Source organism: Sapajus apella, unplaced genomic scaffold, assembly GCF_009761245.1.
Source record: "Sapajus apella isolate SASKATOON/1434 unplaced genomic scaffold, GSC_monkey_1.0 scaffold45, whole genome shotgun sequence".
NCBI classification, from domain to species: domain Eukaryota; kingdom Metazoa; phylum Chordata; class Mammalia; order Primates; family Cebidae; genus Sapajus; species Sapajus apella.
The window spans coordinates 8672391-8698992 of NW_022436985.1; the positions used below are offsets into that span (position 1 = coordinate 8672391).

A 26602-nucleotide genomic window follows, 5' to 3' on the forward strand; every position below is an offset into this window, starting at 1 on the left:
GCAAACATCCTTGTGAACTGCCTACAGAGGCATCATTTGCAGGAATTGCAGACAACCTCTAGGAGCTGAGAATGATCCCAGCTGACAGCCAGAAGGGAAACAGGAACGCAGTTACACACTGCAGGGAAGTCTATTCTGCCAACAACCAGTCATCTTGGATGAGGACTCCCAAGCTCAGATGAAGACTGAAGCCTTGGTGATCACCTTGATTTCAGCTAGACAAAACCCTAATCAGGGAATCCAGCTAGCCTGTGTGTGGACTACAGAAATTGTGAGATAATGAATTTATTTTATATTAAGTTGCTAAGTTTGCAGCAGTTCATTGTGTGGCCACAAAAAACTAATACAACACCATTCAACTCAATTACAGATTCAAAATTGCCAAACATCTATTTTGTAGTAAAGGATTTGCTTGTGTCCATGCTACCCAAACCATGACACACAAACCCTTCCATCCTGAACCATCAATTTTACTGAAAAATGTGATGGTAGTTTCAATGGGTAAATGCTGAAGTCATTTGAATATTGTAGCAAATATAAATTTATTATACTGGATATCTGTCATTTGCTCTTCTATATCCATTCTTCACCCCTATTCACCTTGTCCTATGTACTTGGAGGCTGACTTGCATAGGCAGATTTAACAGGTTCCCTTGCCATCCTGCTAACCATTGCATTCAGCCATTCAGAAGTGCTGGCTAGAGGTAGTTGCAGGGAGGAGAGCAAGGTTAGAGCATTTGTTTCCTTAATCCGCCCCCCTCGCCCCCCTCTCACCCCGCCATTAGGATGCTTCGTGTTGGCTGTGTCAAACTCAACAAAGTCAGAACCCCTACCAGGCAGACCTCTCCATTAGGCTGGGTCCTGGCTACTCCTCCTTCCCCTTGACTCATCAGGTCTAAAAGTGATGTGCCTGTTCCCAATTTGCTGCTAGATAGTACTGTGCTATTACTTTGTGACTGCCCTAAAACCTACCTATATCTTTATAAATAGTCTCTTTGTAACACTCTCCTCAATTACTCAGTTTGAAAATGACAGCTGTCTCCTGCCAGAAGCTGACTAATACAGGCATCAAAGGACAAATTCACAATTTTTAAATGATAAAACATGAGATTTTAGATAGATTTTTCTTTGGCTGGCTTTTTTCATCAATTCCCCTTTACCCTCCAGTTTTATTAGTTTACTATTCTCACCCACCTTTAAGGATAATACTGCATAAAATTTGAAAAGCACTTCTTTGTGTAAATAGTGTAGCTCATATGTATGTATGATTTTCTTTAATATATGATAAAATGTCATTTTTAGTAAAAGAGAAGTCTACTAGTGTAAAATAGGTACTAACTTGTCACAGATGTCTTCACGTATAAATATTTCATGAAATTATATGCCTCATTTTCCCCATTCACAAAATAGGACAGTTAGTATTATTTGTCCCTGATCACAAATTTATATATAAATTGTATTAGTCTGTTCTCACACTGCTAATAAAGACAGACCTGAGGGTGGGTAATTTATAAAGGAGAAAGGTCTAATGGACTCAGTTTCACATGGCCGGGGAGATCTCACAATCATGGCGGAAGACAAATGAGGAGCAAAGTCATGTCTTACATGGCGGCAGGCAAGAGAGAGAGCATGTGCAGAGGAACTTTCCTTTATAAAGCCATCAGATCTCATGAGACTAATTCACTATCACAAGAAAAGCACAGGAAAGACCCACCCTCATGATTCAATTACCTCCCACCGGGTCCCTCCCATGACCCATGGGAATTATGGGATCTACAATTTGAGATTTGGGTGGGGACACAGCCAAATCATATCATAAATGATTATGCTTTAGTATTTTCTTCAGACTGTTACAATTATTAATAGTAATGGCTGAAGTATATTAAGTATTTACTATATACTAAGCATTATTCTGTGTTTCTTATCTATAGAATGCTAAGAGGGGCTGCTGTGGAGGTCACTGATGTGCCCTGTGCCCTGGAGACATTTTCCCCATTGTCTTGATGATTAACATTGGCCCCTCATTACTTATGCAAATTTCTGCAGCCAGCTTGAATTTCTCCCCAGAAAATGGGTTTTTATTTTCTATTGGCTTGTCAGTCTGCAAATTTTCCAAATTTTTATGCTCTGTCACCTCTTGAATGCTTTGCTGCTTAAAAATTTCTTCTGCTAAATACCCTAATCTCTCTAAAATTCAAAGTTCCACAGATCTCTAGGGTAAGGGCAAATGCCACCAGTGTCTTTGCTAAAGCATAGCAAGAGTGATCTTTACTCTAGTTGCCAGTAAGTTCCTCATCTCCATTTGAGGCCACCTAGGCCTGGACTTTGTTGTCCACATCACTATCAGCATTTTGGTCAAAACCATTCAACAAGTCTCTAAGAAGGTCCAGACTTTCTCACATCTTCCTATCTTCTTTTGATCCTTCCAAACCCTTCCACCCTCTACTACCTGGCACTGGGTAATTTGTAAAGGAAAGGACTCACAGTTCCACATGTCTGGGGAGGCCTCAGGAAACTTACAATTATGGCTTAGGTGAAGGGGAAGCAAGAACCTTCTTCACATGGCAGCAGGGGAGAGAAGTGCAGGCAGGGGAAATGCCAGATGCTTATAAGACCATCAGATCTCATGAGAACTCACTCACTATCACAAGAACAGCATACGGCAAATTGTCCCCATGACTCAATCACCTCCCTCCCTGGACATGTGGGGATTATAGGTTGCTCCTTTGACACAAGGGGATTACAGTTTGAGATGAAGTTTGGATAGAGATGCAGAGCCAAATCATATCAATTATCTTATTAGGCTTCACGATAACCTACAATGTAAGCATTATTATTACTATTGTGCTCATTTTACACATGGTGAGCCAAAATGCAGAGAAGAGCATATAATAAGCAAATGGTGGCACCAAGACCCAAACCACTCAAGCCTGGTGTCATCATCCAGGCACCTAACCAGGCACTGCCTTATTGTACACTGACATGCTGATAAAAACAAAAGTGGTTTTCTCCTTGTGACCTATCTAATACATTCTCCTGTGGACCATTACACTGTTTTAGTAACACAATGTTTTATTAGCTCAGAGAATTATTTGATGTCACTAATAAAGTAACAACTTTCCCTAAACCAGGGTCAGAATATAAAAAGGGGAAAAATTACTTTTACAAAGTAAATAAGAATCATTCAAATATATTTCCTCTAAGTAATATAGAAAATGGCAGAAAAGAAAAAAAAGATTAAACCATCAAAATATCCACTCATACTGTATGCAAACCTCATATTCACATTAACAATTTTATGCCGTAACTGCATAAAACATAGGAAAACACTAAAAAACGATACAAAGATGTAAAGAGAAAGGATATAAAATTACTTGACCTTTTCTTGGGAAAAGAAAAAAACTATGGGTACATGAAGGCATTTTATGTTCAATCTGAAGTACGGTTGTACAGATTAACTAAAGGCTATGTATTGTCTCGTATAGCAAATGAGACTGTGGCAAATGAGACTGCTTTCTACCCTCACTAGTGTTTTAATAATTAAGTTTATATGATTTTTATATATGCAACTCATAAAATATATGAGCAAGCCTTCAGCATATTTGAAAATAATTAAGAAAATTATTGGAAAGTATAAATAAATTTTTAATTTTACCACCAGCCTCCTTGATGAAAGAACTGAGACCTAATGTAATTTCCTTTTTCCCTCTAAGGTGAACCGCTCATATAAAGATACTAATCTTAGTAACATTGGCCCAAGGTAGGACTTTAATGTAATAATGACTTTATAGGTGATGCAATCATTTCATTTTGTGACAATTTTTAATCTATTTTCAAAGGAAGCACATTGCAACAAAACAGGAGCCAGCCACACATCTGACACAGATGAAGAAGGAATACTTGATTGTGGTCATCACTTCACAATGCATATGTATATCAAAACATGTTGTGTACCCTTAAGATATACAATTTTTATTTGTTAATTATATCTCAATAAAGCTAAGGAGACATTTTTTAAAATAAACTTTTTTATAAAGAAAGGAAAGGAAGTCACAAACACAATGCATTAATAATACTCTTTGGGAAAAGTATCAGAAACACTAAAGAAATAAGCACTGACACAGATGACTTGCTAGATAACTGGTCAATTTAGAAAAAGCAGGAACAGATCATATCTCCTCCTGAAAACTTTCCAAGGCATAATAACCAGCTCTGCCTATATTTAGGAGAATTTTTCTGCACTAGGTCAAATGTCAACCTGAATCTGAAACCTAGAACCCAAAATAGATTCAAACAAAATGAAATCAGAAGAACCACTCTTTTACTCTCAGTAGACATATATTAAGCACCTGCACCCAACATGTGTTAGAAATGTGAATGACCCTCAGCTCTTACCATTCAGAGGCTCCCAGATACGTAAACCACTAAACACAGCAGTATGAGAAGGGCCATGTTAAAGCCATATCAGTTACTATAGGAGACCAGAAGATGAGCATTGGCCCTCCCTATAGAGTTCAATCATGAAGACAAAGGATGGAAATAGAAGAACACAGTACACACTATCTGTATGTATATTTGCACTCCTGTACATTTATAGTTTCTTGTATTATAATGTCATAAGTTGTCACTAGACACATGGATAAATTTTTACTAATATAATTTTTCACGTCACAAAATTGATTAGATGTGATACTTTTAAGTGGACTGTAACATGAAAAATCATTGTGTGAATGAACACTGAAACAAAAAAAGTTATGTATTATGTAAAATATATATGTAATATGAGGAGATGCTACAGTATGATATATGACATGAAGAGATGAACTTCATTATTCAGAATCCCTAAATCATGTTTGAAACCAGTAGTTGAGGAAGATACATCTGTTTCAAAATAATCTTTAAGTGTGCTTTTTTCCCTACAAAATCTATAAGACTCATTGTTTCCTTTTACTTTTACCTATTGTGTTTGTGATTTACAGAACATACATATAACAAAGAATGCCAGATGTCAGTGCAGAAAAAAAATGGCCTACCAGTGTTCAGTGTTTCTTAATATAAAAACAACAAATCACATGATATTCTTGAGTGGAGAAGTCATGTGAATCAACACAAAATTGGTGTAAAATAGGAATCTACTTCTCATCGTGCTCACCTTGGGGACCTCTAACTTGGTTGGCCTTGAAGTGCTCAGTATCCTCACACCCCCACACTAGGAACTAGAGTGCAGAAGGAGTGTTTCTCACACAGCCATCAGGATTTTGCTATGTCAGGATTTGAGGCAGATGCAATTTAATGATTGCACTCCTGTGACAGCAGATACCAATGCATTAGCAGCCCTGTTCAGACGACAGGGCTCCCCACTGTCCATGTCTTGACTGGTTATTGATGAAATTAAAGAAGAAACAGGAATGAATAAAAAATTTTGCCGTTGTTCAAAAACTCTCTAACACATCCTTTTGAGTTCTTGAGAGACAACACTGTTGTTTTCCAACCTTGTCCTACATGGTCAAAGGTTGTACAGTTATGTTTCATAATGCTTATCTTGTGTTTAATGCATGTCTTAGTCACGGAAACAGGTAAGGTTATGGTGGCCTGGGTTTTCTTTTTTAGTCTCTACTATACTCTTGGGATATTGACGAGTCTTTAAAACTAAATTTCTTCTGGTTTAATTCAAAAGAGCCCAAGAGAAATCCTCTTTTCACAATTTGACTTAGATTTCAGAGGGTTTCTATACCCACAACATGAATAGGAGTAATACGTAAATCTTCTAAGCCCACATGCTGCCTGTAATATAAGCTGACACCTTAAAAGTGGTAGTGTTTGTAGCTATCAGCAGAACTCCTTGATGTCCCCTACACCTGGCATACCATTCCTAGGCCCCTCTAGTAGAGACAGGCAGAAACTACACCCCATTTATGAACTAGCACTAAGGATTATATAGCATCCCTTCTGAGATACTCTATTAGTCAAGGAAGTTTCAAGCCCTGCCCAGATTCCAGGGGGAAAAGCAAGCCCCACTGAGAGGTGTGTCAATCATCTTGTAAGGAAAGCACGCAAGTTTGATAACTATAATGGTGCCGCCATCTTTAGACCATATAATCTATGCTCTCTCATACCCTTCCTCCAAGGTAAGGCGGACCCAATTCTTAGAAATATAATGGCCTTTCTCTCCTGGTTCAGTTGGAACCAAAGACTTACTTTACTCAGCTGTAGTATCAGTAACTGATAACTTTACATCATTCATGAAAATACAGCCAGAAACAAATAATATTTAAATTAAGAATGCACTATGTAAGACTTTGTAATAAACTGTCTGCTTGGCAGTTTATTGCAAGGGAAGTCTCTTGAACTAACTTCCCTAATGAAACAGAAAAAAATTTTTAAATAATTTGGCAAAAATAAATATTGAATCCTAAATTTAAATAAAAGAAAAGAAGGAAACAGTAATTAATTGAAATCATTCATACCACATCGTTGTCTAAAATAACAATGTGGTAAGAATGGTACAACATTTCATTTTTAATTTTTAAATATAAAGTTAATTAACAGAGATTTGTGGACAATAGGCTTTAATAAATTATCAGGAATCACTAGCAAAATAATTATTTGAATAATAAGTACCCTCTAAGTGTTTGAAGTTCCTTAAGCTGGTGGAGGCAGGAGAGGAGTTTCCTCATATATTTCTTAAATCTCTTAAAGTTTTCCACCTTCAAACATCTATGTTTTTTCTTTTGAAAGAGAAAATTTTAATTAAGCAACCATAATTTCAAGACTTTGTCTAAATCATATTAAATTTTGAACAGACACATTCCAACGTGATCATTGATCAAAGCTGAGAACAGGGAGGCAAAAAGAAAATCTATGTGTATATGTCATCATTTCTATACCCTGTATGAAAAAATGTAGTTATAATATCGCCAAGGTCTTCTCTGGAATTTGAGGCCTCAATAAAAGCCTTTTCCCTGTCCACGGATTAGAGAAGATTCTCCACAAAAGAGAGGAAACTGCCCTACCCAAAGTATTGGAACCTGGAGTTAGCCTTGCCCAAACAGTGAAACCCAAGGAATATAGCCACAGTTGCCTGAGAAAAACCAAGCTGTGACTGCCCTCTGCTGGAAAGGTCTGAATGACCTGTCTCTGAAACTCCTTGGTAGGTCCTAGAGGTGGTTCCCCTCCACTCTTCCTCCTGCCAACTGTGAACAAAAGTTATCTGAAAATAAATTTGAAGGAAAGAGACTTTATTTCAGTGAACAGTTTGCAGTCTGGTGAGACATAGCCTTAGGTGTAAAATAAAGGTGATTCCAGAGAACAAAGAAAGAGTTTGTGTCTTATAGCAAAAGTTTCAGCCCAGCTTCCCTTCCCTGAGCAGGTCCCTTTATGTAAATATTCAAACTTCCTTTTTTTCTGATTGGCTGACACAGCTGAGTTCTGATTGGTCAATACAGCTGAGCCCTGATTGATTGATTGATAGAGCCAAAACCTGATTGGCTGAGACAGGCAAGCTCTGACTGGTTGGTTCCATTTTGAAGGACTGGCTCTTTCAAGTTCACATTTGTTCAAATAACTAGGCCCATAAATGCTCCCTCAGCTAGTTGCTACAGCCTCCACCCTGTCCGCTCCAACCTGCCACCATGCTAGATCTTTCTTCTCCCTAGGTCTGTACTGTGGCTTTTTACTTAGTGGTAAGGAAGCCATGGGTCTTTGCTTTCCCCATTAATTACCAAAATGACATTCTGCCACAAACCTTAGACATCTGTCTCTTCACCAATTCCACCCAAAAAACTGAAGTATTTTATCTTTAGAGATGAGGTGGGCAAAACTGGCTACAAGCATAGCTGACTGCTGTACAATCCACTCATGGTTCTGAGTTATCTTCTTTAACACACAGCTATTCTAGAATGGAATAGAAAGGATCTATGCCTTACCAGAGACTCATGCATGAATGGCATGTGTATGCTAACTAAAATAACATATTTCTAAAGAATTTAATTATAATTGCATAATTATAATTACGTTTGTCCTAGATTAATACATTTGAAAAAATAAATTATTTACATAATTCAAAAATCTTTAGCTCTTACATCTCTATGGATTTGAGTGACCATATATCATGACTTAAACCAAAATGTATCTGATTACCCTCATCTGCACAATTATCAGCTACATCCTTAATCATATTTCCCATAGCCACTTCTGAGAATCCCTGGGAAGTTACGCAAATGTTCACAAAACAGTAAAACTGTATTCTTCCCCTCCTATCTTTTAGATGGTGTCTGCTGTCTGCAAATCCATCATAAATACAGTACCACAGCTCTAGGTACCTTCTGGGGATTGGCTACCAAGCCCATGAAGTTGTCTTCCTGACTTTCCAATGCTGCAAGACCCTTGCGCTAATGAAGCCTATAGTTTTACTGCACTTATGCTGAACTCAATTCAGCACAGAAGGAAAAATAATGGTGTCTCTACATAAGGCTCAGAGAAAGCCCATAAACCTTGGCCAAACTGAGAACTAAGAGTCCACCTCCTCTTAACCTCTCTATCTCATGGTCTCTGCTGTCCCAGACTCATCCCCTATTGATTATCTGGAGAGGAAAATGAGAAAAAGAAATCCTTCTCCTCACCAGATTCTGTTCTCCCAGGCACATTACTTATTAATTCACTGACAGATCAGCTCTCTTGGTAAACCGATTTATTCAACAGAGTTGATGGAGGGAAAAGTAATAAAAGAAAGTCTTGGTGGTGATCAAATTTGAGAACTCTGAGCTATGTTATATTTAAGCCCCCCTACAGGGCTTCTTTTTCTTGATGGTATAACTTCTGACATTAACTTGCTCACCAGGAATGTGGAAGTTTTTTCTTATCTAACTTTGCTGGTGTTCTTTCTTCCTATCACCATGCCTACTGCCACCACTTCCAACCAATCCAATATTTATTCTCAGTTTTGCCTCCCGTGTCCTGTCTAATAAGCATTATATACCTAAGAAGTACAGTTTGTCTACAGGTAGTTCTATACTACAGGGATTTTTTTTCAGCTCATGAGACTAATTTTTGTATTTTATTGTCTAAACTCTTCTTATTTTGCCTATTCTCAGATGTTACCAAAGAGCAATTTAAGAGTTTGAGGTTAAGGCTTTTTATATATTAAAAAGATAATAATATTTATAATTTATTGAGTGCTTTAAATATATCATCCTATTTTATGTCATACTGTGATCAATACCTTCCTAGCCTCATTTAGAAAATGTTTTTAATGGAGTGATTTATTCTTTAAAAAACACAATCAAATGACAGAGCAAGGGCTCAAAACCAAATCTGTTTGTTTTCAAGTCCATACTCCTACAATTCTGCTCAGTAAAAGTTGAGAACAAGGAAGGAAACAAAAATAGACCTCTGCAACCAAAATAAATGTCACAAAGTCCATGTGGTAAAGCTCATTAACTTATCCCAGAGGGAATCCCTCAGACTCCTAATCAGAGCCTATTCAGTCTAATCCTTATCACAGTATCAGATAAGAAACAGCATGTTGAAAGCAGTAAAATGAATAAGAGATGTAATTAACAGATTCCAGGTAAGGAAGAGACATGAAAGCTAGAAAAATTAGTCTCACAAACTGAAAAATAAAAATCTGTAGGATAAAACTACCTAGAGGCAAATACCTTTACGCTCTAATATCAAACGAGCATAATAGTTGATGTTCATACATTCTAAGAAACCTTTTTGTAGTTCTTATACCCCACTTAAAATAACTCCATTACAATATTCCAAAAGGCAAGAATCAGCAGCTCTGTGTTCCCATTTGTAATCTTTTTTTTTTCTCAAAGACAACTTCTGCTTTAAATATCATAGTACCATTGTTGGAAAACAATTGTTTTTGCCCAACATGAAAACTTAATATAGGAAGACACTCAGGATTTTATGTTGAAGACTCCATACAGTATAAATCCATTTTTTATAAAGTTCAAAAAGAAGCAAAACAAAACAATATGTTATTTAGAAATACATGGTGGAAATTTTTTTAATGCAAAGGAATAATAACCTTAAAATTTGAGATAGTGCTTCCATCCTGGAGGTAAAAAGTAGAAGGAATAAGCAAATAACCCTATTTAAAAATGGGTAAAGGAGTTGAACAGATATTTAACCAAATAACCTATACCAATAAACTATACCAATAAGCCAATTGTCACATGAAAATATACTCCACATCATTATTCATTAGAGAAGTACAAAATCAAACCACAATGAGACACCTTTTTTTTTTTTAAACCCACTAAGATAAGCGTAATAAAAAGCCACCAAATAATAGGTCTTGCTGTAGATGAGGAGAAACTAGAAACTCATACGTTGCCGGTGAGAATATAAAATAGCACAGCCATTTCAGAAAACAGCTTATCAATTTTCTTTAAAAAGTTAAACATTGACTTACCATATGATCTAGAAATTTCACTCTTTTTTTTTGTTTGTTTCATTTTGTTTTTTTGAGACTGCGTCTCACTCTGTTGCCCAGGCTAGCGTGCAGTGGCATGATCTCAGCTCACTGCAATCTCCTCCTCCTGGGTTCAAGTGGTTTTCCTATCTCAGCCTCCCAAGTAGCTGGTAGGCGTGAGCCACCATGCCTAATTTTTGTATTTTTGGTAGAGATGGGGTTTCATCATGTTGGCCAGGCTGGTCTCAAACTCCTGACTTCAGGTGATCCACCTGCCTCAGCTCCCCAAAGTGCTAGAATTACAGGCATGAACCACCATGCCAGGCCAGCAATTTCACTCTTAAATGTCACAAAAACTTGCACACTAGTATGCATGGGAGTATTATTCACGTTGATCAAAACCTGGAAATAACTCCAATATCCATTAATGAGTGAACAGATAAAATGTGGTCTAGCCACAGAATGGAGAACTACTCAGCAATGAAAAGAAATGAAGTGCTGATATACACCATGGATGGACATCAAAAACATTATTCTTCGTGAAAGAAGCCATACACAAGAGAACACCCACTGTGTTATGTTATTTAAATGAAATGTCCTGGAAAGACAAATACGTATATAGAGACAGAAAGTAGATTAGTGGCTGCCTAGACAGGAGGTGGAAATAGGGAGTAACTATAAATGGACACAAAGGATTTTTTTTGAATAATGGAAATGTTCTAAAACTAGATTGTAATGATTGTACAACTCTGTAAATATACTAAAATTCACTGACCTGTATAACATGGGTGAACTTTATGGCATGTAAATTATACCTCAATAAAACTTTTTAAAAAACATAACAGTTTTTAACTTTTTCCTCTTTAACATTTTAATCACCTACCGACATTACTCAAAATTCTTATAAAATGTTTCTTAGTTGAAGCAACACATAACTATGCTGTTCATCTCCTTCTAGTTTGCATAATTGTCAGGTGGAAAGGAGAGACTTAATTACCCACAAGTTACTCTCATTATCATCCCTACCAATTTAAACAACCACAGTGTGCTTATGAGTAATGTCACTAAAAATGTGCCAGTTTGCAGTCCCACCAATAACGAGAAGTAGTGATGAGTGGTGACCTGTGCACCATTGTCCATGATCACATGGGCACCTCTAGCTTGCAGCCCTGCCTCTGCCTTAGATCATACCATTAGCTCTTTTATTTTAAAGAAAAAAATCATAAAAACAAATGCTGTATGGTCTCACTTATATAGGTAACCTAAAAAAAGTAAACTAATAGAAATAGAATGTAGCATGGTGTTTGCCAGGAGGTAAGGGAATGGGGAAAATAGGGCAATGTTGGTCAAAGTGTTCAAACTTTCAGTAGTAAGGTGGGTAAGTTCTGGGGATCTAAATCTAATATACAGCATGGTGACTGGAGTTAAAAATACTGTGTTTTTACTTGAAATTTTCTAAGAGAGATCTTAAATGTTCTTACCACAAATTTTCTATCAGTTATTCCTGACTCTCTTTTAAAAATATATACATAGATAGTCCACCTATAGGACAAGATGGAAAAGTAGATGAGCATGGTTAAATGGCATCAAATCCTATTAGAACAAATAAGATTAACTTGGAGAATTTGGCCAGGTTTAAGATTTTCTATTATGTATATTCCCCCAGAAACTCAGGTGCATGTTTCTTACACAGTTGTTTTTAATGGAGACATACTCCTTAAATGTATGCTAGTGTACTATTGATCTATGGGTTTATGGATATTTGTTCATTTTCAAAAATAGGCTGTTGGAAAAGCCTTTTAGAAGGAAGGCCCATGATGAAAATGCCTTTGTTTATCCCTTTTTATAGAGCAGGTTCCACACCTAGTTCCTTCTACCCTGCAAAATAAAAAAATTATTTGGGAAAACACAGCACAGACTGGCATATTTGTTCTAATCACTAGTGTGATGCAATGAGGCCAAAGCTGGAAGACCAAGGCAGAAAAGCCACTGGAGTGTATTAGCACTGAAATGCTCACGGCCTAATTTTCTATTACTGGTGGTGCAGTAGGCAACACAACAAGGCAGCAAGGGAACAACATGAATTATTTTCCTCTTTATTGATCACTTTCTGTTCAACCTGACAGAGCTAACTGCAGGAAAGAAAACAGCAATGCAGAGAAAATTCTGCACTATCTAATAGGGTAGTTTAGATTGAATAAGTGTTACTGATCATCTTCCATGCATCCTGGACTGTATTAGTTTTCAGTATTAGGTACTTCCCCTCCTCTCAAATATCCTCCTCTTCTGTCTTTTGATAAAATTCTATTCCTTGGAGCCTGGAACAGAAAAAGAACATTAGTGGAAAAAGGGAGAAATTTGAATAAAACCTATTGTTTAGTGATAGCATTGTACCAATATTAGTTTTCTAGTTGTGCCAAGGATATGTAACATGAAGGGGAAATTCTTCATATGAGGGAAAATTGGGTGAAGGATATACACAAATTCTATGTGTATTGTTTGCAAGCTTAGGGGAAAAATAATAACACTCATAGATTTGTGATTGGAACACAGACTTCTGCTACAAAAGACAGATTAACAAGAGAAAAACAAACAGAAGTTTGTTAACATGTATATTTCATATACATATGGAAGACACCTAGAAAATGAGTAATGCTCAAAGAGGTGGCTTTGAATTCTGGATTATATAGCATTTTTAACAAAGAATAGTAAATTCTAAGAGAAGTAACAACACAAAGGAAAATAACTTTCAGTTTCTATGGATAGTAACACGGGGAAAGGAAAATATATGGCAGATAAAGGCTAGTGAGTAAAGATTGTTAATATAAATTCCTCTGGTATCATCTCCAGGCAGATGAGGATCTAAAGCTGTCTTCAGTGGTTAACCTTTGTTCTTGCTGGGGAGAGGAACAAAGGGTAGGGCCAGAATATATTTTGTGTTTATAAATCTATGTCCAGCTTTTAGGCAAACAGAGGGAGGGCGGAAAGCTCTGCTGTATCATTTCTTCTTAAATGCCTTCAGCTCAACAGTCCTTCATGCTATGGTAAGGCATATTCTGGTCTCCCACACAAGTCTTCTGTAAATCCAAATATACAGCTATGTGTCATTTAATGACTGGGATACATTCTGAGAAATGCATCATTAGGCAATTTTATTATGGTGCAAACATTATAGAGCTCACTTACACAAATCCAGATGGTATTGCCTCCTGCACACCTAGGCTATGTGGTATAGCCCAGCGGTCCCCAAATTTTTGACACCAGGGACCAGTTTCATGGAAGACAATTTTTCCACGGATGATAGTGGGGAATGGGAATGGTCTCGGTATGAAACTGTTTGACCTCAGATCATCAGGCATTAGTTAGATTCTCATAAGGAGTGCGCAACCTAGATCTCTCATGCACAATTCACAATAGGGTTAGGATTCCTGTAAGAATTTAATGCTGCCGTTAATCTGAAACAGGAAGTAGAGCTCAGGCGGTAACGCAGCTTGCCCACTGCTCACCACCTGCTGTGTGGCCCAGTTCCTAACAGGCCACAGACTGGTACTGGTAAATGGCCCAGGAGTTGGGGACCCCTGGTATAGCCTATTGCTCCTAGGCTACAAACCCACATGGCATGTTACTATACTGGATACTGTAGGCAATTGAAACACAATGCTAAGTATTTGTGCATTTAAACATAGAAAAAGTACAGCAAAAATATGGTTTTATAATCTTATGGGTGTATCATTTATGAGGTCCATCACTGACCAAAATGTCTTTATGCAGAATGTGACTATAATAAGTACTTTCTAAAGAAAAAATTTCAGGAAAGTTAATCAACTCAGAACAATGGCAAAAATTCTACTCCTCATATTAGACTTATTAACCAATATTATCTTCCCCATGATGTCTGCTTCTGCACCCTTGGTTAGAAGTAAAATTTTATAGTATAATCTTTCATGGGCTTTTAAAATTTCTTATAGTATATATCACAATCTAAACCTTATCACTGATATATATGTTTAATCTCACCTATTAGGAAGGCAGAATGTGTTAAAACTCAAAAAATATGCATTTAAATCCTAGTTCCACCAACCTTGGCCAAACGACTTACCTTCCCTAAGCCTTGGGCACTTCATCTTAAAAAAGTGAGGATAAGGAGTTAACCATATGTTATTGGGAAGACTAGATGACATACACATATAAAGATCTTTGGACAATAGCTGGCACATAACTGATGCTGAAAATATGTATTCTGTTATGGTTCCCATTACCATTATTATTAACTAAGTTTCTTGGCACACGGACATCCTTGTTGAAGTTCAAAGAAACTTGAAATGTGGATGCTCAGAAACGGGTTGTGAATTGAAGTGGTTTCAAGTATGGTTTTTCAGGTTTATATGTTTGTCAAACATTCTCATTTTACCAATGTTCTGCTCTAGATTAGTATTGTCCTTTTTATACGATTTTCAACTCTTGAAAGTACACATTTATATTCTATCTAGCCCATCCCTTTGAAGTCTCTTGTCAACCTATAGCAAATAAAAGACTTTTTTTTCTACAGAGATATTGAGTAAATACTAAATGTTTCCCTTTTCTATTTCTCTCTGTGATGCAGGACCTTACCTCCCATTGCCAGCTCACTAGCTTGGGTCCCATTCTTGGATCTGTCAGTACCTTTTCAAGGGGACCTTGTTCAAAACCCACAGTGTTTGCACAACTTTATTAAAATCTTCTGTATTAGTCTGTTCTCATATTGCAATAAAGAAATGCCTGAGACTTGGTAACTTATAAAGAAAAGAAATTTAATTGGCTCACAGTTCTACAGGTTGCACAAGAAGCATAATACTGGCATCTACTCAGCTTCTGGGGAGGCCTCAGGATACTTACAATCATGTGGGAAGGCAAAGGGGAAGGAGGAGTCTTACATGGCAAAAGCAGGAACAGCTGGGGGGAGGTACTACACACTTGTAAATGACCAGACTGCATGAGAATTCACCATCGCAAGGACGACAGCACCAAGAGGATCAGGAGAAGTCCACCCCATGATCCAATCACCTCCCACTAGGCCCCACTTCCAACATTGGGAATTACAATTTGACATCAGATTTGGTGGGGACACAGATCCAAATCATATCACCTTTATTCCAAAATTAACAAAACATACTTTATTTATTCTAACACTATTGTTATTCCAACCCTATTTATTATGTGCATTGGAACTTACAAAAATAAATGAACAGCACTGGAGTGACACAGAAGGACAATTCACTTATTTATATATGGATATTCTGAAAATGTTTATTAGCCTAAGCTTAGTTGTTCTCTTATTCATTTGTTCTTTCATAAAGACTTACTGAACATTTAGTACCTACCAGTCACTACACTAAATGCTGAAAATACAAACTATAGTGAAACCACAGCTCCTACCCTAAAGGAGCTCATATCCTCTAGCAAGGCAAACTTGTAAACAGCTCATTATAACGCACTGTTGAATGTGCAATAATAGAGATGTTACAGAACATTATGGGATCATAAAAGAGCATTTCAATCTGGGGAGAAAAGGAGTGTCATATCAGATAAAGCATCCTTGGAGAGAGGATGATTAAACTGACTCTAAAGCAGTGTTCTCAGCCATAGTTTCCATGAAAGTCACCTGGGAAAATGATTGTTAAAACTCTGATTCCTGTATTTTTTAATTCACTCACATAAATTCTGTAGTAATTGACCTGGGATGTTGCCTCTGCATAAGGACTTTTTAAAGCTCTAATATTTCAAGGAATGAATGGAAACTATTCAAGATGAAGACAGAGAGGGTGAGAAAGGGCACAGAGAGCAGCTATGCCAAGCAAAGAAGAGTGTGAGCAAAGGCACTAAGGAAAGAATGAGCTTGGTGAGCAGGAAAGGCATTCTAAAAAAAGGTTAAAAAAAAACACGGCATGAAAGTTCAGACCACAGGGGTGGTGAGAAATGAGGACTGGGAGATGGGCAGGGATCCCAGTGTACTGCCTTTAAGATAACAGATTTAAGGCTAGGAAATGGCATGGTCAGATTTACATGATGGATAACTTACTGTGTTAGTTGAGAGGAGGCAGGGAGGTGAATCAGGAGATCCCAGAGAACCACCATCAAGAACAGACTCTTGACACAGCATTTGGGAGAGATTCCTAAAAACTGTTTAGGAAGTCATATTAGTTGGCCTCAAGTACTGTTTGAAGTGCCGAGTGATGTAGAAAGAACAATCTGGTGAACAGGTGGAAGGAGATTAACACCTACTGAGATAGAGAAGATAATAATAGCTGTATGTTGAGAAGGAAATATGACATGCCTGTTTGGAACACAGTGCATTTGAGATGCCTGTGGAGTGTTCAGGTGGATGTATTGCATTAGGCCACCTGGTCCAGATTCAAGAATGGGTGAGAATATTGACTTGGACTCATGCAAGGTTGCTTCTGCTTGGCTCGCTTCTTAAGCAACAAATGAGCAATGCAAAGATAAGGATGTAACTGGCTGACAAAGCTCCCTGTCTCGTTGTTATCTTAAGGAGATGCATTTAAAAAAGCACTGTCTTAGCAATTTATATGGAAATTTTGCCCACTAGGACAAAAGAATTATGAATCTATGGGCTTGTTGTCTTTTGTACTCTCAGTCATGCCAGTACCAGTGACTAAGGTCATATTTAAAGCCACAGTTCTGCTATTCCACAAATCACATCACACAGGCCTAATATTTGAGGTATGGGCGTTGGCATTTTTGCTGTGTTAGCACTGGGGAAAACACCTTATCCACCCAAGTCAATTTGGTCATGTACAACTCTAACATTCTTTTTGTTATATCTCAGTGGTCAAGAATGTTTAGAGGTAGGGCTAAGCCTCCCTAAAACTTCAATGTCAGGTTATAAACAAATCAAACACGGTAGCACAGACATACATTTATTAGTGTTCTGGCTAGCTATTTTCATAACAAACCACCCTAAGACCTAATGGATTGAAAACAATTTGGCCGGGCGCGGTGGCTCAAGCCTGTAATCCCAGCACTTTGGGAGGTCAAGGCGGGTGGATCACGAGGTCAAGAGATCGAGACCATACTGGTCAACATGGTGAAACCCCGTCTCTACTAAAAATACAAAAAACATTAGCTGGGCATGGTGGCTCGCGCCTGTAATCCCAGCTACTCAGGAGGCTGAGGCAGGAGAATTGCCTGAACCCAGGAGGCGGAGGTTGCGGTGAGCTGAGATCGCGTCATTGCACTCCAGCCTGGGTAACAAGAGCGAAACTCCGTCTCAAAAAAAAAAAAAAAAGAAAACAATTTGATTATCTCTTACAATTCTGAGATATCACCAATCTCAGCTGGATTGTTTGTTCTTGAGGAGTTTCAGGAGTCATTCCAGTTGGGGTTCTGGAGGATAGATTGAACTAAATATCCAAGATGACTACTCACATGGCTGGTTTTTGATGCTCACTTTGGCCAAGAGCTCAGCTAGGGCCAGAACACCTATGCATATTCTCTCCATGGGGCTTGGGCCTCCCACAGCATAGCAACTGGAAACAGAAATGGCCAGGCCAGTTAAGGGCTATGCCCAGAACTGGCACAGAGTCATTTCTGCCATATTCTATCACCAGAATGCCAACAGGGCTTCTCCAGATTTAACAGGGTAAAGAAAGAGGCTCCTGTATCTTAATGGGAGAATGACAAGGTCACATCTTTCTGGGGAAGATACAACCTATGCTGGCTGGCTGTGGCAAATACAATCTGCCACAAATTAGCAAACAGGCACAGCACAGTCATACGACCTGTTCTTTAACAATGATGAGAAAAAATGATAAAGTCTCAGCTCTTTGTCCTTTAGCTCCAAAAATACTTTTCATGAAAAGCTTCACCTGAGGCAAGTATAAAGCCATTCCAGAGATAGCCTTTGGCTAGCATTTGTTTTAATCATACGGTATCAAAGAATCTGGACTGTCTGCAGGCCCACGGGACACTTCAGCTTAGAACACCATTCCAAAGGTTACAGCCTATAGATCTCATGAAATGCTTATATTCTATTTATGCAAGGTTGGTGAATGTCTTTAAAATATTCACATATATATATATATATATATATATACACACTTCTGTACTACCTATGAGACAGTATTTTAAAGCAACATGCAGATATCATAACAAGATGGTAGGACTTTGCCATATATGTCTACTTGGGGGCCACTAAGGGTAAATTTGTTTTTCACCCAGCACAAATGCACAGTAAACCACGGGATAAGAACATCTGAGCCTTTGCAGAGAGCTTAGGATTGGAGTTTTTTATTTAGTAGACCTCTGAATATAAATTGTTGACCTCATTTTTACCTATTAAAAAAAATGGGAGTGGATGAAATAACTCAGGAAGGGTGAGCACAATGAGGAAAGCAGTGATTATTGGTCAGTGCCTTGGAATCACCAAGATATAAGAGGTCCCCAAAGGAAGAGGAGCCCTGCAAGGGGTCAGAGAAAGACTGTGGAGTTAAGCAGAAACTGTATAGACAGCCTCTAGAAAGGGGGCCAAACAGTGACTTAAAAGGTATTAAGATGGTCTAGTGAAATAAGAATTAAGTTCATTTATTTGCTTGTTTGTTTGTTTTACTGGCATTGGCAACTGGAAGTCACAGGTCATTTTTGCAGATGTGCTTTCAGTGAATTATGGTCAGAGGGCAGATAACTGGGTTTTGAGAAGTGAATGCAAGGCAAGGAAGTGAAAACTGGCTCTGAGAATGTTTGGTTATAAAAGAAAAGTGGAAAGCCTCAAGAGAGACATGGGATTGAAGGACAATTTTTAGACAAGGAGAGACTAGAGCATGTTTCCAGGGTGAGGGAAAAAGAGAGAGAAAGAGTGAAGATGCTGTAAAAAGAAAAGACATTTCCTATTAGATTTCAGAGGAGAAGAAAGGAAAAAGATACAGTTAAAGTTTAAGAAATTGTCTTAAGCCTAAAGAAAGAGAGGAAGGAGACAAATGCAATTAAGTATGGCAAAATAAGTGACAAATTTATGAATTTTAAATCTGATCTTATTTTTCTCTCCAATGATGTGACTGAGAATTTGTGTTCTCTTTCTTAGGGACACTTGCATAGAGAAAGCAGAAAGCAGAAGTCTATTGAAGACAGACTGCCCTAGGTTTTTGTTGTTTGAAAGTTGAAATGCACTGAGAGAGTCAATACTAGGTCATTTCTTTGGCAAGTAGGGAGACAGGCTGAGTAATTTTAAGAGGCTGAAATAGAGAAGAATGGTGATGGAATTTTCCTCAGCTTGGGAGGCATGAAGGCATTGGCTTGTCTGGAGAGAAATCTAGATGACGCTCCCCACTACCACTGCCACCCACTCCCCACTACCCAGTCTTTGAAAGCATCTCCGGAGATGGCTGAAACTCAGAGGAGAATGAGATGTGGCCCATCTAGGGATGCTGGACATCAGGCAGAGAAGTACTCCTCCTCTCAGAGTACAAGCCGAACGTAGAAACAAAATAATGGGGCTGCCAGGCTTCAGGTTTGGACCCTGAAGTATCAACAGCAACCACAGCAGATGAAGTTCCAAGGGGCCAGGCCCTACACAAGTTCCTAGGATCCTCAATCAACCTCAGGACAAAGATATAATTGAAGTTTTCACAACCCTGGTGAATGGGAACCCAAAGTCAAGCTTAATTTGTAATTTAGTTTCAAAACACAAAGGAGAAAAATTTAAAGGGGCAAAATCATGCCTTCTGCTCCATGTCTATCTTAAGTATGGCTCAAAAGTTTATAGATGAAGGAAGTCAGAGGAAGATTCTTCATAGAGTATTTTCTTTTTCTGAAAAGAAAGCAAGGTTTCTAAGATTGACTGGGATAGGGACTGAGTAGAGAGCATACTACTACTCAGTAGTATATAGTAGTAAAGGGGTAAACTGGGGAAAGTTTTTTGAGGTAACTGAGGAGCATTCTGACCCAGGACTTCCAGGCAATGTTAAAGACCCCACTGAAAATTAAAATAATGACTTTTTAGTGATGTTAGTCAGATAAATGGTACGATTGTTTCCTGCAATCCATAGCCATTCTGGCCTTGGAGTCGAAAAAATGGGTTGCTGAATTGCTCTTGAGCTGGGTTTTGCTAAGAGAACACAGCAGGAGAAAAATGTGCAAAGCAAATAAAGGTGTAGATGAAAGACTGCTTTTTATCAACTATTATTTGCAGACTGGCTTGGGAAGGCAGACGGCCAAGTGGAACCGACAGCTTTGGGGAAATACAAGCAGAAATTAAAAGCCCAAAGTTTCCTGGAGGATATCATGGAGTTGTTTTGATTTGGTTTGATTTAAAGTAGAAGAGCAGTGCTTCAGTCACTTTCATCATAGTCCAATATGGTAAAGGCAGTTCTCTTTCAAAGCTTTCCTCCAAAGGAGATAAGTCGTGAGCTGCTTCTATCTTGTAACTCTGCCCAGTGCTGGAGATCTTTACAGACAATCAATGGAGAAAAAATTAAAAAGTAGGAAGCACCCATATCCACACTTAACTGTCTCAGATGGGAAGTAGCACATTATAGCCACTTATACTTCTATTGACAAGGACTCAGTTGCAACCTAAATACAAGGAAATTTTAGTCTGCCTTGTCCCCAGAAAAGGAAGTTATATGGTAAACATACATCAACTCACCCACAGCAGCTGTGGGAGGACGTGGACATGAAGATTTCTAATATAAAGCAGGTCCCTGCAATGACACAGTGCCAAGGAATGTTTTGAGCTTATTGGATGAATGGCATTTGAAAAAGACCTACGGGCTAAATTGTTGAGTGGATAGTCGAAGTGAATGCTGTGGTGCACTGCCAACATTCCCCAGGCTGCTGAGAGACAGCCCTCAGCTGCAGGCTGCCTTTGGAATTTCCTTGGCTGAAAAGAGATTCAGCTCTCCCAACGCCATGTTCCCTTCTTGGGAAGTCCTACATCCGGTGACTGGGTAACATAGTTTTATAATTGCCTGGCTCCCTTGCCTCAGTTTGGGACAACTGTGAAACATCATCCTATCATCAATTTTTTATGGAATTATTGAGGTCTCCTTCAAGACCACATCAGAACTTAGCTCCTCCCTTTGCTTATATCAGAATATCAGCTCCTTCCTTGCTCAATATTTTTCCTTCCTTTCACTTTCACAAGAGGTGATACCAAAAGCAATCCCAATAAACCTCCTCTCTGCTAATCTCCATCTCAGAATCTCCTTCCTGGGAAATTCAACTTGTAACAAATGTCAAGACCACCTATATAATTTATGGGGCCCAGAGAAAAATGAAACTGCAGTCACTTTGTTAAAAAATTAAGAACTTCAAGATGGCAATAGCAGAGCATTCTACCATATGATGGGCCCTTCTAAGCACAGTTCTGTATGACTGCATAGGCTACATACTCATGAAGCTGGCTATATAAGAATCTAGCCAGCTAGCATCTCTGTATTAGTCCATTCTCACACTGCCATAAAGATACTATCTGAGAATGGATAATTAATAAACAAAAGAGGCCAGTGTGGTGGCTCGCACATGTAATCCCAACACTTTGGAAGGCTGGGGTGGGTGGATCTCAAGGACAAGAGATCGAGACCATCCTGGCCAACGTGGTGAAATCCCGTCTCTACTAAAAATACAAAAATTAGCTGGATGTAGTGGCACATGCTTGTAGTCTCAGCTACTCAGGAAGCTGAGGCAGGAAAATCACTTGAACCCAAGAGGCAGAGGTTGCAGTGAGCCAAGCTTGCACCACTGCACTCCAGCATGGTGACAGAGTGAGACTCCATCTCAAAAAAATAAAAATAAAAATAAACAAAAGAGGTTTAATTGACTCATAGTTCTGCATGGCTGGAGAGGCCTCAAGACACTTACAATTATGGCAGAAGGTAAAGAAGAGGCAGGTACCTCTTCAAAAGGCAGCAGGAAGGAGACAGAGCAAGGAGGAAGAGACCTTATAAAATCATCAGATCTCATGAGCACTCACTCACTATCACAAGAATAGTATGGGGGAAACCACCCCCATGACCCAAGCACCTTCCACAAGGGCATTACAATATCTATCTATCTATCTATCTATCTATCTATCTATCTATCTATCTATCTATCTGACTATATACTTTGAAATTTCCCATTGCATGAATTGAGGCAGATGATCAGCTAGATATCAAGATGTTGAATAAACATGGACAAAAGGTTAGAACATCAGATTGTTAATAGAAATGGGATTTTGGAGGCTCTAGCTAGATGCCTAAGCTTCACAGTGATAAAACAGCCAAGGTCTGAAAGCAAAGGTCAGCCAAAAGAATGCCCTTCATAACTTTTTGGTACATGAGATCTGGGAGAGCAAGTTGCTGCCTGGTGCACTATACTCTGTCAAGAATCAAACCCAAGAAGCACAATGAGGAAGACAGAGCACCTTGACTAACAGTTATGTGCATTTTTTACAGTTATGTAAACTTTATCTAAAAAATAATTGGCTAAAATATAATTAATCTTGTTCAGCTATACCATGTCCACTTTCTATACAGATACTAGTGTAATAATTGCAGTGCCATTATCCCAAAACCTTGACATCTGGAATTACGACAATATCCAGCCTAATAGGTTTTGATCCATTAAACTGATATACCACTTTTTTACAAAAGGACAATTAATTTTTCATAATAAATGAGACTTAATTATAATTACAGGATTGCATTTAAGCGTGTAAATTCTTAACTACAGGAAAGATTTTGGATATAAGAGTATTATTTGCTCTTGAGGATATGCTCATCCCAGCCTCATCTGTTGTTTACTTTTTAGTAAATGTACAATACATTGAAATTGCAGCTTCCAAAAAATGCTATTAAGCTAATTATAAAAACAGTCTGTATAATACTAGAGTGTTGCCTCTACATGTCTTTTATCTACATTACAAAATTAGCACCTCTTTGAATGCCTTTGTTTGGCCCAGACTGAGAGATTAGGTAAGCAGCAGGCATGATTTCCCATCATTTTGAAGATAAAACAAGGCAACCGATAACTAAATAACTTGTCTAAGGACAATGGCAGGAACTGCTGCAGTGCTCAGAATCTCAAATTTATAATTCTCTTAGCTAATGTCCAGTGTCTACTTCACAAGCTTTCAGTTTCTCCGTCACTGGAGGGGAGGGGAAAACAGTTGACCTTTCTTCCTCCAAGAGAAAATACATATTTGCTAAACAAGCTATCAAAGATTCATACAAGTTTTTTTAACTGATAACGTGGAAGTACACAGCAGTATATGAGTGCCTATAAGCTGCACTCTTGCTAAACCTGGGGTTAAATTTGATTTTTTTAAAATTTGGGGCAAACTGATATTATGTGCTCCTAACATGAGGCACTGATAATGCAATACCAACTTTGTAATATTCCTGCAAAAATGATTAACTTGAATATAATGATAAAGAAACAATCAAACAAATCCTAGTTGAGAGAAATTGTGCAAAGCAATTGGCAAGGACTTTTAAAAAATGCCAATGTCATGAAAGCGGAAAAAAGTGTCTGGGAAACTGTTTTAAATTAAAGGAGACTCAGAGAAACATTACAAGTAAATGCAAAGAATGATCCTTGAGTAGATATTGGATTTTTTTTTTTAAGATACTAATAAAGAACATGGTTGGAAAAAGTAGGAAAATCTGAATAGGAGCTAAGATATGGTTTCGCTATGTCCCAGCCAAATCTCATCTTGAATTGTAGCTCTCATAATCCCCATATGTTTTGGAATGAAGCAAGTGGGAGATAATTGAATCATGGAGGTGGTTTCCCCCATACTGTTCTCATGATATTAAGTCTCATGAGATCTGTTTGTTTTATAAAGGGAAACCTCTTTCACTTGGTTCTCATTCTCTCTTGTCTGCTGCCATGTAAGATGTGCCTTTTGTCTTTCATCATGATTGTGAGGCCTCCCCAAACACGTGGAAATGTGAGTCCATTAAACTTCTTTTTCTTTATAAATTACCTGGTCTTGGGCATGTCTTTATCAGCAGCATAATAATGAACTGATACAGGCTACAATTATACAGTAGTATTATATTAATGATAAATTATGTGAGTGCAGTTTTGAATAATGATTATGTATAAGAATTTCCTTTTTCTTGCAAGATACAGGCCAAAGTATTTAAAGATGAAGGGTCATGATATCTGCAGCAAATTCAAATGGGACAGCAAATAAATGAATAAACATACAGTAAGAGAGAGATTTAGAGAGAGAGAGAGAGAAGCAAATCTGAACAAAAATTTCAACAAAGGAAAATGGAGCTGAAATTCAACTCATTGAACTTATTCTCACAACTTCCCTTTTAAGTTTAAAGTTTAAAATACACACTTGAAAAAGTATTAATGTGATAGGGCAAAAAGATCTTACGTATTTTTATCCCTAGATAGAATAATTTTTTTTTAAATTTTTCTGGCCAACTTATATTTGGTTCTCTGTTACCTATCTGCTCATATAAGAACATTAATTTTTTCATAAAAATATGTGCAATATTTTTTGAGAACTATATGGTTGGAATATTTGTCCCCTCCAACCCTAATGTTGAAATTGGATCCCCAATGTTGGAAATGGGACCTAATGGGAGGTGTTTGGGTCATGGGAGTGGATCCCTCATGACTAGATTATTGCCCTTCCTCAGGGGTGAGCAAAGCTCTCACTCTATTAGTTCCCACAAGAGCTTGTTAAAATGAAGGGGCCAACACTCCCCACCCTCTCTTGCTTCCTCCCTCACCATGTGATTTTTGTACACACTGGCTCCACTTCGCCTTCCACCATGAGTGGAGGCAGCCTGAGGCCCTCATTAGACATGCCAGTACCATACTTCTTGTATACAGTCTACAGAACCAGAAGCCAAATAAACTTCTTTTCTTTATAAATTACTCAGCCTCAGGTACTCCTTATTAGCAACACAAAACAAATTAGGACAAGGGCCTACCACAAACTAAGAGCTGTTCTTGGTACCAAGGCCACTGCAGTAAACAAAACAGAAAGTAATGCTGCCCTCAGAGAGCTTGCACCCTAGTGGAGAGGCAGATAGTTTTCAAATAAAGAGATAATATTCATTTGTTTGTTCAACAGGCATGTTTTGCATGTTCCTGTATAGGTACTGGGCATTTAGAATTGAATAAAAGAGCTTCCCTCCCTTTTGGAGCTTACCTTCTAGGGGTGGGAGAAAAAATAATTAAAAAGAGATAAATCTTCCTTCTGGGTACACATCCAAAAGAATTAAAAGCAAGCTCTCTAAAGATATTCTCGCACCCATGTTTATTGCAGCATTATTCACAAAAGCCAAGAAGCAGAAGCAACCTAAGTGTACATCAGCAGATGATGGATAAAGAAAATGTGATGTATACACACAATGGAATATTACATAGCCTGATAAAAGAAGAAAATCCTATTACATGTTACAAGATTGATGAACCTTGAAGACATTATGCTAAGCAAAATAATCCAGCCATAAAAGATAAATATTATATGATTTGACTCATGTGAAGTATCTAACATGGTCAAATTATAAAAACAGAAAACAGAAAGGTGGTTACCAAGGGCTGGAAGAAGGGAGAATTAGTTTCTAATGGGTTTAGAGTTTCAATTTTGCCAAATTAAAGTTCTAGAGATCTGTTGCACAACAATGTGAATATACTTAACACTACTGAACTGTACACTTAAAAATGGTTAAGATGCTTTTTAAAATAAGAGACAAAAAACATGGTGGTCATATCCAGAATCTGCAAAGAACTTAAACAAATTTACAAGAAAAACACAACCCCATCAAAAAGTGAGCAAAGGATATGAACAGACACTTCTCAAAAGAAGACATTTATGCAGCCAAAAAACATATGAAAAAAAATCATCACTGATCATTAGAGAAATGCAAATCAAAACCACATTAGGATACCATCTCACACCAGTTGGAATGGAGATCATTAAAATGTCAGGAAACAACAGATACTGGCAAAGATGTGGAGAAACACATACTTTTACACTGTTGGTGGGAGTGTAAATTAGTTCAACCATTGTGGAAGACAGTGTGGTGATTTCTCAAAGATCTAGAACTAGAAATACCATTTGACCCAGCAACCTTATCACTGGGTATATACTGAAAGGATTATAAATCATTCTGCTATAAAGACACATGCACATGTATGTTTATTGCGGCACTATTTACAATAGTAAAGACTTGG

At 37.9% G+C, this 26602-nt stretch overlaps 1 long non-coding RNA gene across 1 annotated transcript; it reads right to left on the reverse strand.

Moving 5' to 3' along the window:
- Nucleotides 1–12197: 12197 nt before the first annotated feature.
- LOC116524404 lies at nt 12198–16713 on the reverse strand. The gene is made up of 2 exons (XR_004257316.1): nt 16482–16713; nt 12198–13500 (listed from the first exon to the last, which is right to left on the reverse strand). It is a non-coding gene; the product is annotated as an uncharacterized LOC116524404 (long non-coding RNA).
- Between the last annotated feature and the right edge of the window lie 9889 nt (nt 16714–26602).